Raw genomic sequence first — 12968 nt, 5'->3', positions numbered from 1 at the left:
ACTTATAATTGGTATCAGAGTAGATTTGTAGGAAATTTGATTGAAGAAATCATCACGAATTGCTCAAATTTTCTGGAGATTCATCATTTTATTCTTGAAGTTCATAGTGTTCTTGATTGTTCATCCTAGATCTACATAAATTTCATTCAAATCTCTCATTTTTTAGATGTATTGTTGTTAAAATTGTGATCGTTGTGTTTGTTTTTACATCGTAATTCATTGTTATTCTTTTGATTTTGCGTATTGATCATCGATTTTAAAGATTTGAAGATTTTATGAATTTTTGGTGTTCTTTGTGTTCTTTTGAAAATTCATCAAAAAGGTAGATTTTGATCCATTTTTATAAACTTTTGTAATGTTTTATGTTTGTGTGTTGATTGATCTAAATTTGGTTGTCATTTTTTTATTGAATCTTGTTAATTGATCGGATTAGAGACTGTTAAGTTGAGCGATTTACAGCTTTGCAGTGAACGATTTATTCCTTCTAGAAGCAATAAGTTGAGCGATTTGCAGCAAGTGTTTGAGCGGTTTAAGTACTTAGTCTATTGAGCAGCCTTATATCTTGAGCTATTTACTTAGTGATTTGAAAAGGTAAGCGATTAATTTGTCCGATTTAAACAGCAGCTTGAGCAGATAAGAAGCAAGCTTGACTGGATTAAGCTCCAAGCCTGAGTGATTTATAGCATAGCTTGAGCGATCTTGACCGGATTAGAAACCATGTGGTAGGCGATTTAAGTCTATAATAGTGAGCGGACTTGTGAGCGATATAGGTAGTATAGTGAGCGGACTTGTAAGCGATTTAGAAAGCAGTGAGCGATATCCGTGCAGTAAGATGCAGTGAGCGGAATAGGCTACATGGTGAGCGGTTTAAGAAACATAACTTGACCGGATAAGCTTCTTAGTAGTGAGCGATTTATACCACTTCTTGTGCGGACTTGAGCGATTAAAGGTCATTGCTGTGAGCGATTTAGACCTCCATGCAGTGAGTAGTTTTTGAGCAGATTAATAATTTTAGTATTGAGCGGATTTCGAACCAGTGGTGACCGATTTGTACTTAGCTTATCTCATAGCCTGGGCGATTACATCATAGTTTTAAGCGACTTAGACTGCTTGATAAGCGATTTAGAATATGTTTGTTGAGCGGATAAGCAGTTATTAATGAGCGGAATAGCAACCAGTTTTGAACGGATATTGTTAAGCGGATTATGGTCTAGTGTTGATCGATTTGTCTTACTCTTTGAGCGGAGATGACCGGATAAGCAGACTAGTTGTGAGCGATTTAAACCTGTTTGGTGACCGGATTAGGATATGCAGTGAGTGAGTTTCATCATTCAGTGAGCGAATTTATCTTCATGCAGCAAGCGATTTACTTAATCATACTTCTTAGTGGTAAGCGATTTATAGTTGCTGCATAGTGAGCGGTTTAAGCTGTCTTTGACCGATTTAATCATCTTGCAGTAAGTGATTTAGGCTGTTGAGCAGATTAAGGTTTACATCTTCTAAGATTTAGGCTGTTGATTGACCGGATAAGAACTTAAGTCGTAAGCAGTTTAGGCAGTAGGTTTGACCGTTTTAAATCCATGCAGTGAGAGTTATATTTCATGCAGTAAGCTGTTTAGACTTTCATGCAGTTAGTTTTGAGCGACTTAGTCTCTGCTGTAAGCAGTTTATAGTTGGCTGTAAGCGGTTTATAGTTGGCTGTAAGTAGTTATAGGTTGAGAGGTGATCGATTTAAGTTGTGAGGTGAACTGTTTAGTCTTGGTCTTGAGCAGACTTGACTGAGTTTAGAAATTGCTTTGAGTTATAGAAGTGAGCGATTTCTCTTGATTATGAGTGAAGTTTGCAGTTTACAAAATGTGTTGAGCGGAAGTAGATTTTTCATGCAGTAAGAGATTTATACTTCAAGTTTTGAGCATCTTGAGGATTGAGCTTTGAGTGGTTAAGACTTAGACTTGCGTAATTTTCAGCCTTTGAGAGTTTTTAAGTTCAATTTTTTTAATCGGTTTGAATTTTCAGAAATTGTGTAAATTGTGAATTCTTTTTGAGTGACTGTGTAATATTTTTAGACTGTATTTCTTTGATCATTTTTCTTTAAACTGCATAGATTTTATAGTTGATCAATCTTAATTTTTCATAATGGCAGCTATTCTAGAGAATGAGAATAAAGAATTGAGAGCACAGATTTCAAAGCTGGAGAAGAGCATAGTGGATTATAAGGAGAAATATCTTAACATGTTTTACGAGAATCATGCTAATGAGGAATTCAGTGCAAATTTACTAAAACAGCATAAAGTAGAATTGGAAAGAGTTGAGAATGATTTCATGAATAAGAGTAATAAACTTGAAAATTCTTTGAATGATGTAAGAAAAGAGTGTGAGAATGAATTAAAAATTTGGAGTACAGCTAACAAAGATTTGTTTAACTAACTCCAAAAACTCCAAAGTGAATCTATAGCTGAGGGAAATTCTCCTGGAAGAAAATATACTGAGACAAAGGACTTATCTGATAAATTTCATAAGTCTGAGAGTGAGTTACAAAAATTGTTGGAGTTAGAGAAAAAAAAGCTCTGAAAGCTGAGAAGAGTTTAAGTTCTGAAATAATGGAGTTTGAAAAGGAGAAGAATGTATGAATTAGAGAAAAGATTTGGAGCTGAACGCATATCTTATGAGAATAAGATAAACTCTCTAGAGCTAAATGCAAAATGCTGTTAAGCAAATATCTGATTTTGAGCAGCTGATCATCTTCAAACAGGCCAAGAATGATAAAAAGAAGAAAGACATCCCAGAAGACTGTCAGAGCCAAATATAAAAATTATTTGAAAGCATTGCTCTGAAGCAGAAGGCTTTAGATGATGATATGAAGCAATTTACTCTTCATAAGAGGAATATTATAAAGAAACATACAACAATTGCTAAAGAGCTTGCTAATAAGAAAAAGTGGCTTGACATCGCTTCDGAGAATGATAAGAGCAGCTCAGATGAAGAAAAAAGAGAGTTAATAAATCAGAAGAGAAAGTTTGAAATGCTTCAGAAGGAGTTAGAAGGTAAACTCCTGGATACTACAAGCAGATTGTCTGATCTGAAGACAGACCTTGAGACTGAGTTAAAGATGAGAACAGAACTTAAAATTAAGTTTGATTTAGTTACTGCTGAAAGTGACCAGCTTTTACATAAAGTCAAAGACTTTTCATGTGCACAAAGCTCAATCGGTTCTCCTTCTCAGTGTAAAACTAGCTTTTATGACTGTTCCAAATTGAACAATTATTCAAGCAGCCCTAAATCAACTGTTTTAAGAACTATTCTCATTCTTCTAATCAATATTATCAAGGGTATGTTATCGGATCACCCAATAAATCTTCTAAGATTAAAAGCATTTGGGTTAATAAAGCTGATTTTGTTTCATCTCATACATCTGTTGTTACTAATTCTGTTCTTCCTTGCATTGTGAGATCCACTAATGATCTGATCAATCTTAGCAAGAGAAGAATTATGTGCTCAACATGCAGAACCGATGAATTTGTCAATAAGAAAAAGTTCAACAGGTGGCATGGAGATAACAGCTATCAGAACAGTTGAAAAGGTAAGAACATGTATGATCATAATAACTGGTATGGGTCATATTTTATTTCTAATCATCCTGTTTAAAATGCTAAAAAGAATACATCAAATAGAAATAGATGGTTTGAGAGTTACAACATACCCCAACGGGATACTAACAAAATAGGACCCAAATTCATTTGGGTACCAAAATCTATTTAATCTGGTTTTGCAGGTGTGTCAAGTTTGTGCTGATCAAAATATCATATCAGCGATACACCAATGCAGAGGGAGTTGTAATCTATTTCAAAATGGCTTCTGAACAATACAGTTCAGGACCCGTGTTTTACCGAGTGTGGTTTCTAAACACTCAGTTTAGAACTCGTGCTTAAAATATTTCCATTTTTTTATTTTTTGAGCAAAATCGGAATATTACTTAAATCTACTTTCTAGGGGGAGTCTCTAGAAAGTTCAATAAATGTTTTTTCGGAAAATTTGAATTTTTTTAAAAACGAGTACATTTTCTGAACAAGTATTTCCTGATATTTTACTTGCGTAATTTCTCATCGTACATAACTCCAATACCTATTTCAGCTATTCTTCAAACTGTTATTATCACGTCTCTTATATATAAATCATTTTCAGTGATAATACACTCGTTTGTATTCAAATGTTGATTTTTCTGATATTTTTTTTTACGTTGATTGATGTACATTCAATAATTTTTTTAATATCAGAATCTGTAAACTTGTTCTTACAGATCTTCATTCATTACTCTCGTATATCGAATAATCTTATATTTGTCGCATCATTCCTTTATTGATTGTGCTTAAAAGCCAAATTTCTTGATCAATAATTTTTATTTGATCATTGTGCTTATCTGTAATAACATTTTGATCAACCATTGGATCAACTGTGCATAATGCTTTTTAGGAGGGACTGAGTGCTTATCATAAATACCACAATGGAATATCAGAACCGACAAACCTACCCATGAAGACAACCATATCTGAGTGAGCTTTATATACAAAAGGGTTTGTGTGCTGAGACTAAAATGAAAATGAGAGGGGTAGTTGTTGTGAGATTAAAAGAATTGACGAGAGTTGTGTCAGGATTAAAAGAATACGAAAATCCTGTTCCAAACTTCTAAAATCCGGGCATACCACATAATCTATTAGTTTTCAATTCTTTTGAGACTAAAAAGACAAAGCCCAGACCAATTCTTGTCACAACCCCACCAACTACTTATTTATCTCTCAACAAATAAGTGTTTCAATAACACTTGGGGCATGCAACTTATCATCTATCAATTTTTCATTCGGAGAAAGTTGATATTGAATCAGAAGGATATATGTCCCCCCTTCAAGTCTTTTTGATCACTAACTGAGTCTGATAGATTTGTGTAGTCCACATGGTTTATCTTTTTGAGCCTAAATAGAAGCATTCGTTGCTTTATCTTTCTACACTACACAGATTTTGCATTTTATATGTTATTTTACCAAAACATTCATAGATATGCTAATTTTAAGCTATCGATAATTGAATGGAAGACCTGGTGAGATAAGCATCAAAAAGTCTCATATATATAGTACATCCGTTGTACTGAGTATATCTGTTATACTCACAGGCCAATCTTTTTATAAGATTGAAAACAATTTCATTCGTTGAAATTGGTTGTTACCTTCCCATTCCCTAAATTTGCAAAGATTAAATAAGTGGATTTGCAAATATCTACTTACAATTTCATGAATTGACGGTTTACGCGGAGGATTTCATTCATTCTTGTGTATGATGGAATGATTCTCATTTCATCATAAGGGGGAGTATGAAATAATGAATGAAATATCCAATTCTGATCATTATAAGGGGAATTTATTATAAAGATCAAGGGGGAGTAACATCAAGTCGGCAAAAGACTCAAAAGGAGTGCGACTGGAGATGATTACAGAAAATTATTCATATGCTAAAATGATTGAGAGATGTTGAATGTGAAGATCCATTTTTACAATAGTTTAATGAAGATCAATTCTGAAGTTTGTTATTGTTTCTGATCTACATTGTCAAAAGAGAAGATCATCGCTGTTCTACATTTGAGGGGGAGAATGTTAGAAGATCTTTCTCAACAGATAATTGTCTGAAGTTTCAAGTTGAAGATTGTTTTTAAAGAAGACATAGTGGGCTTAATGCTACAAAGTTCAAATGAGACTCAAAGCGCGCAATTTCTTTCAAGTCTGAATACAAAGGGGGAGAATGTTAGAACTGAAATTCAGTATTAAATTGTATTCGTCTTGAAAGTTAATTTTGTCTATAATTGTGTAAAAGTCACCGTGTTTGACTTTCCTTAGATAGTTTGACTTTGACCTTGTTTAGTTGTTTGACCTTATATAAAGGATGATGTCTTGTAATTTTAGAGGGAGCTTTATTGTAAATATTCAGATACGTAATATGAGAGTTTGACCACATTTGATGAATTGACTTTCTCTCTCTTCTCCTTCTAAATTCTTACATGAATATTTGATTATGCCATTGTTGTGTTGGAGCTTTACATGAAGATTGATAAATATTGGGACTTGTAGGCCTTAACTCATTTAACTGGGCTTTGTTCGGTTTTATTGAGCCTTAATTCATTTACCGGACTATTTTGAGTTTATCGGGTCTTAATAAACTTTTTTCAGTTTTATTTGACTTTATTCGGTTTAATAGGCCTTAATGGGCTTTATTCGGTTTTATTGGGCCTTAATGAACTTTATTCGGTTTTATTAATTAATTTTTGTAATATTCTAATTAATAATCAATAATTGTAAATTTAATAATCAATAATTAAAAATTAATAAGTAATTAAATTTATAGTTAAAAAATAAAAAAAATGGTGAAAATCAGATTCCCTCGCTAATCCTTCGCTGATCTGCGAGGGATCAACGATGGATTGAGTTTTTGGACAATCCCTCGTTGATCCCTTGCAAATCAGCGAGGGAATGAGTTTGTGGCATTTCTCTCGCTGATCTGCGAGGGATTTTTTCCCTCGCTGATTTTCGTCGTTGATACTTGAATTTCTAGTAGTGATATATATTGGGAGAAACGATTGAAGATGGTGTAACATCATACTTATTGTTACAAACCTCAAAAATGTGGTGTTTTTTTTAATTGGGGGTATTTTTGAGTGTTTTCGCTCAAGAGACCAAAAAACCTTAGGACCAGCAGTGATCCTAACCATAACTCTTTACCCTACTTTAAAATCCTCATTTTATGTATTTTTATAATATTTATAGACTTGAAAAAATAGTCTTCAACGAGTCAGAAATGTATTTTATGTTTCTAGATTAGGAAGGCAATGAGTGTATACACATCTCATAATTAAACACATTATGAGTGTATACACATCTCATAATTAAACACATTTAAGGGGGCGTTTGGTTCGTCGAAATCCGTCGGAATTTGATGGAATTGGAATGGTCAATTTTGTTGACCAAATTTCATTCAAACGTTTGGTTACCCATCGAATGGAATTGAATTTCAAACATTCCTCATTTGAGGATTTCAGCATTCCTTCCTAAAACTGATGAAATTGAAATCCATACCATCCAAAAAAAATTAAATGACAAAAATACCCTCATCGAAGAATTGAAATCCATTCCTAAAACTGATTGCTTCCAATTTTTGCTTATGATGCACGCCCTCCAAAATATCAATTCAAAATCAAACACCAAAATCCAAGCTTCTGTTACAACAATGGTGAACCCAGAACATTGACGGAAAAGCAATCCATATTTGCGAACAAGTTAGAGAACCTAGATGAGGGTAGATGGGTATAGGTTGGTGAGAAGTTTTGGAGACCGGGGGACACTGGTGAGGGTAAAAGACGTTTAGGTTGTGCAGGTTTTGGGTTTGGTCATAGAACAACAGAGGGTGAGACGAGACGCGAGACAATGAAGACAGAAAACGAAGATGTTGGTAAGGAAGATAAAAAAGAAGAAGAAAGAAGCTGGTGAGAGGGGGTTAGGGTTTCAAATCATGTTCTGAGATCTTCCCCGATTAATTTGTGTGTGTATATATATATGTGTGTGTGTGTATTGAAGAACAAAAAACTTCCACAACAGAATTTCTGATTTTTGTATATGATTTGTAACAAAAAAAATTAAAATAATTTTTAAAAAATAACAAAGAAAGGGTATTTTTGTCTTTTTTTCATCATTTTATTTCAATTCTGTTGCAAACCAAACAGACAGATTCCAATTCATTAGACAAATTACATTCCATTCCTGTCAACCAAACACTTGGTCAAACCTGATAATATTTAATTCCAATTCATTCTAGATTCCAATCATTCAGAATTCATTCTACGAATCAAACGCCCCCTAAGAATATTTTGCATTAACCGTGAGCATCCATCCTTGTAGATCACTTCCCTCTCCCTTATTGGATATGGTTTATTTGTGAAGTCTTATTGTGTTACGTTTTTGTGATGTTTTGACTTGGTGTTGTGTGAAGTTCGATGCTTTTTTGAAATATGTATTCTTACTCCTTTTTTATTCAACATTTGGTATGAACGCTTAGATGGTGAATGATTTATGTTAACCTCAATAGTATTTTTATCCTTTATTATTTTTAGTATTATTTTAGTTTATTTATCTTATTTTAATATTCGTTTAATTTTCTTGTTTTAGTATTTGCATGCTTTCTAGTATAGATTTCTCTCACATGTTTTAGTTTATCTTTAAAATCGTTGTTACATGCATTCTAATGAATTAGATTTATATTCCCATGCTTTAGCTTTGTTTATTGTTTAGGTTTGTTATTGGTCTAGTTATTTTATTTGAATTTTTACATCATGTAGCTAGTTCGCATCGGTACTTTAGTTCTTATTGGTTGACATTGATCCGGTTGAGGTGTCGACTTTTTGTATTTAACCATTGATTTGTCGGATAATCAAAGTCAATGTACGTCACCAATGAAAGTTGGGATTTATGTATGATGATTGTTTGGAATGTCCTTTATCTATATAATTCGAGTTTGAACTTTGCTTTGGCTTAGAACCAATAGTTTGCGACTTTTATTCTTCGAGGAAAATAGGTAAGAGTGAGAGTTGCGAAATGTACCTGATATTTCTAGTTGAGTTGGTCGTCACAAAAGCAGACGGTTCGCTTAGTTAGGAAGGTTAATTCACCTTAAGAGAGGTCTTAGTTGTCATCATTTGGCAAACCTCACCTTAGTGGATCCTAAATCAACCTTAGGATATCTCATTAATATATAGTCAAGATTTAGTGTCCTTTTATAATTATGTGTGTAGTCGAGTCGTCATTTTACTTTTTTGTAGCACTTCCTTTACTTTTATTATCGAAAATCCCAAATCAAAGTTGCGTTCATGTAGCTAGTTCATAATCTTGAGTGGATATGTGCTTACACTGTTACGCAATTAACTTCGTCTGATAGACCCCTATGCTACACAACTGGTACGTTTACAATTATAAATCTAAAATTCAGATCAGGTACAAAATTAAATCAAATGAAATATTCATTTGCTATGATGATTTTTTAGTGAAAATCACAACTTAGCACACATTTTCTCTCATATTCTTTTAGTGATGATGACAACATTGCACACATTTTATCAAGATTTATGGTTGTGATCTTGAGACTATCCATGGTTGATGCACTATACACCATGGTTTTGAGATACGATTCTAGCAATATTAATTCCTATAATCCAACTGATGTGAAGCATATAAGGACCGCAATTTCTATCTGGGTATATTCGAATCTCGTCAACTCGAAGCAAAACCTCAATCGGTTGTTGAATGCAAATTAAAGCTCAAACTTTGGAATATCATGAACAATATCGAGCAGAACCGTGGACCAATTCCTAGCAAGAAGAATCAAACCATGGCACATTCGTCACAACTGAATGGTGGATTATTGATTGATATGCCAAAAAACGAAAATATAGAAACTCTTGCAAGATGAAAATAAAAAAAATAGGAGATCATTCTAGGGTTTTATATGAGATGAAAATATTGTATACATCAGCTAAGTTTCATGACATCCTAAAACTCACACAACTTTCAGGACATATAACTTCCATTTTTATACAATTTGTCCACCAAGTTTGCTGCCCATAAATCTCTTTTCCAATTTTTTAAACCCTCAACAATATCTTTGAACTCACATATAACACTTACAATTTAATGAAGTTCAACACTAACAAACTGGTCACCTTTCTCGACGGTCATATTCATCGGAAAACAGAGTTTCCGACGGATATGACCGTTGGAAAATGAGGCGCCGGTGATTTTTTTCTCGGCAGATTTTTGGTTTTATCGGCGGAAAGTGGCCGTCGGAAATTAACAAACTTATTTTTTTGAGTTTAATAAAAAAATCTTAATTAAATTAAAAAGAATTTAATAAGATTTTTAAAAAATTGAATTAAATTATCGGCGAAATTGTCCGCTGGAAATCCGCCCAGTAATTTAGTCCGCTTTGGAAATTTAATTTAATTTTTAAAATTATTATTTTTAATCTTTAAATATTTCTGGTGGATTTATCCGCCGGAAATTCACCCAAATGCAAAAATTAAATTTCCTGTAAATATTTAAAACCTGTAAATCCTGTAAATATTAAAAAAAATAAAAAGATGAAATGCCGCTAAATATCATACATTAAACTAAAAACAAGAAATATCCTGACCAAAGTAGCACACAATTGTTCCAAAAAAAAAAACTAAATTGTTCCAAAGCAAACAGATATTCATTATTGTGGTGGGAGGAATTGACTAACTGAGCTACTTGACCAAAACATCCATCTCTTCAAATTATTTATCTCGTCTCTCATCCAACACCCTCCGACGCTCCTCCTTATCCACCCGCCGTCGCTCCTCATCTGCCCGCTGAAACTCCTTCACCCGTCGAAGCTCCGGTCTCCTCTATCCGTCGGCGTTCGTTTTCTTCCAGTAAATCTCTAACTATGGTCTTTAAGGCGTCAATTTCCTATAAAATAAAGAAAACGTTATAATATTCAATATGAATTATAAACTAATTCGATAAACATTATCAAAGAAACAAATGCACACACCCGGCTATGTGAAGAGGATGGACCACCCTGCGTGGAGTTCTCAGTCAAGACCCAATTGGGATCGTGGTTGTATCCAAACCCAAATAGACGGTCTTTCTTGCTTTCCCCAGCCGCTTGCTCCCAAAACTCTTTATCAACTAAGGATATGTGGAGGAATCATCGTCATATCTTTGGGTGAGACTCACTGAATAGTCATCCTATGGTTTAAAAAATATTGCAAGTCAATTTCGACAACATAACGGCTGTAAATGGGACGTTTCCAGCCAAAAAAATTCTAATGTTTGACCAACAAATGACAACGCAAACTAAATAATGATACATACGAAATTTTTAGCCAAAACAATCCCTAACATTTGCCCAACAAATGGAAACTCAAACTAAATAGTGATACATTCGAAATTTCTAACTTAAAACAATCATAATGTTTGCCCAACAAATAGCCACCCAAACTTTATACACACACACACTTAGATTTTAATTTAAACGACTCGAACGTTTGTCCAACAATTAATGGCAACCCAAACTAGATAGATAGTTACGTACCCAATTATAAAGAATTAAATAGATAGATACTTACTGTGACTTGGCTACACTTAGAGGTCACGTACCCCCCCCCCCAAATCCTAAGATGTGGCCTCTCCACTCGACCCCTTCTTATGTGTATGATCGAACAATTTCGCAACGGTCGGTGGCACGTCGTCTTTTTCCTTGTGTCTACAAAGGTCAAATAATACTAACATATATTAATGGTCAAATAATACGAACATGTATTAATTATAACATATTAAAAATCAAGCTACTAAAGTAATGAGTTTTAGGTCCTACCTGGCGAGCACTATGCTCTAAAAATCAGATCGATCCACCGCTGTGTAGTGCAACTTGGCTATCACGGTTCTCAGGCACCACCCTGGAAACAACATTCCAATTGTCATTGTTCCAATGATTGACCATCTGGCTCCACACATATGAAAAGATCCAACCGGGGGGGGGGGGGGGGCGAGTTCTTCAACTCCTCATATCCTGGTTGGGTCGGTTTCATCGTATTGAGGATACTTATTTCTCTTTACTTTTTTTCCAACTTTCTTTTTCGCATCACTCAAGTTGTCATTATATAGCTTTGCTACCTTTCTCTTCCATGTTTCTTGAATCTGGGCTTCCAAAGCCGGATCTCAGTTGTAGTAGCACTGTATATAAAAGTTTAGTCGATGCTTACGTACAAAAAGAATAGAAAAAATATAACAAGTTGAATATATACTATGAACCTGCAACCGCTCCCACATTCGAAGCCTCACGCCCCTAGGGATTTGTTCCCCAAATTATCTATGGCCCGTCAAGCAGCTCTCGGTTTATCTTGGTGATCTGATGAATAACTCTGGTGTCACTAAGGCTATATAATGAATTGAATTAGCAACAATACAAAGAATAATTATTTTTTATCAATTGATAGATAAAAATGTATTTACTCTTTCTTGCGGATGCCATTAACCGTTTGCTGCTGTGGAAGCGGCTCCGGAGCAACGCTACCACGACCAAACTCTCGCTCCTCTGGGTGTGCCAAAGCCCTAATAGAGGCTCTTCCCTTATCGCGGCCAAGAGGTGTACTGACACTACCTCGACATGAAAGAGGTCGGTGGCAGGTGTGCGTCGAGTAATCACCGTCGGGTAATCGCCGGTGTGTCGGGTAGGGTAATTGATCGTTGATTTGAGAAGGAATGGATCGCGGATGTCGATATGAGGAAGAAGATAGGGTTTTATGTTAAGCAATTATCGGTGGATTTTTGGCGAATATATCCGCCACAAATATTTAAAAGAAAATCGATTTTTCATGAAAAATTTGAAAATTTCGTTTTCTGGTGCAAAATTCCGCCGATAATCTATTAAAGCCCAATAGATCAATTAAAACCCAATAGATCCATCGAAGTTCAATACGATTAAATAATGCCTAATAGATCCATAACAGTCCAATACGACCAAATAAAGCCCAATAGATCCGTAACAACCCAATACGACCAAATAAAGCCCAATAGATCCAGTAAAAACTCAATAAAACTATTAAAGCCCAACTAACATCCATTAAAGCCCAATAGATCCATTGAAGCCCATTAGATCCATTGAAGATCAATAGATTCATTAAAGCATAATAGATCCATTGAAGCCCAATATGATCAAATAAAGCCCAATTAACACTCATTAAAGCCGAATATGAACAATTAACTCCCGATAGATCAATTAAAACTCAACACGACCAAATAAAGCTCAATAGATCCATTCAATCCCAATACAATCAAATAAGGCCCAACTAACATCTGTTAAAGCCCAATAGAACCGTTAAAACCTAACTAACATTCATTGAAGCGTAATACGAT

This window comes from Cynara cardunculus (genome assembly GCF_001531365.2).
Source record: "Cynara cardunculus var. scolymus isolate 2C chromosome LG 1, CcrdV1, whole genome shotgun sequence".
Classification (NCBI taxonomy): domain Eukaryota; kingdom Viridiplantae; phylum Streptophyta; class Magnoliopsida; order Asterales; family Asteraceae; genus Cynara; species Cynara cardunculus.
The sequence above is the reverse complement of the archived record's forward strand: the minus strand, read 5'-3'. Positions refer to the sequence as shown.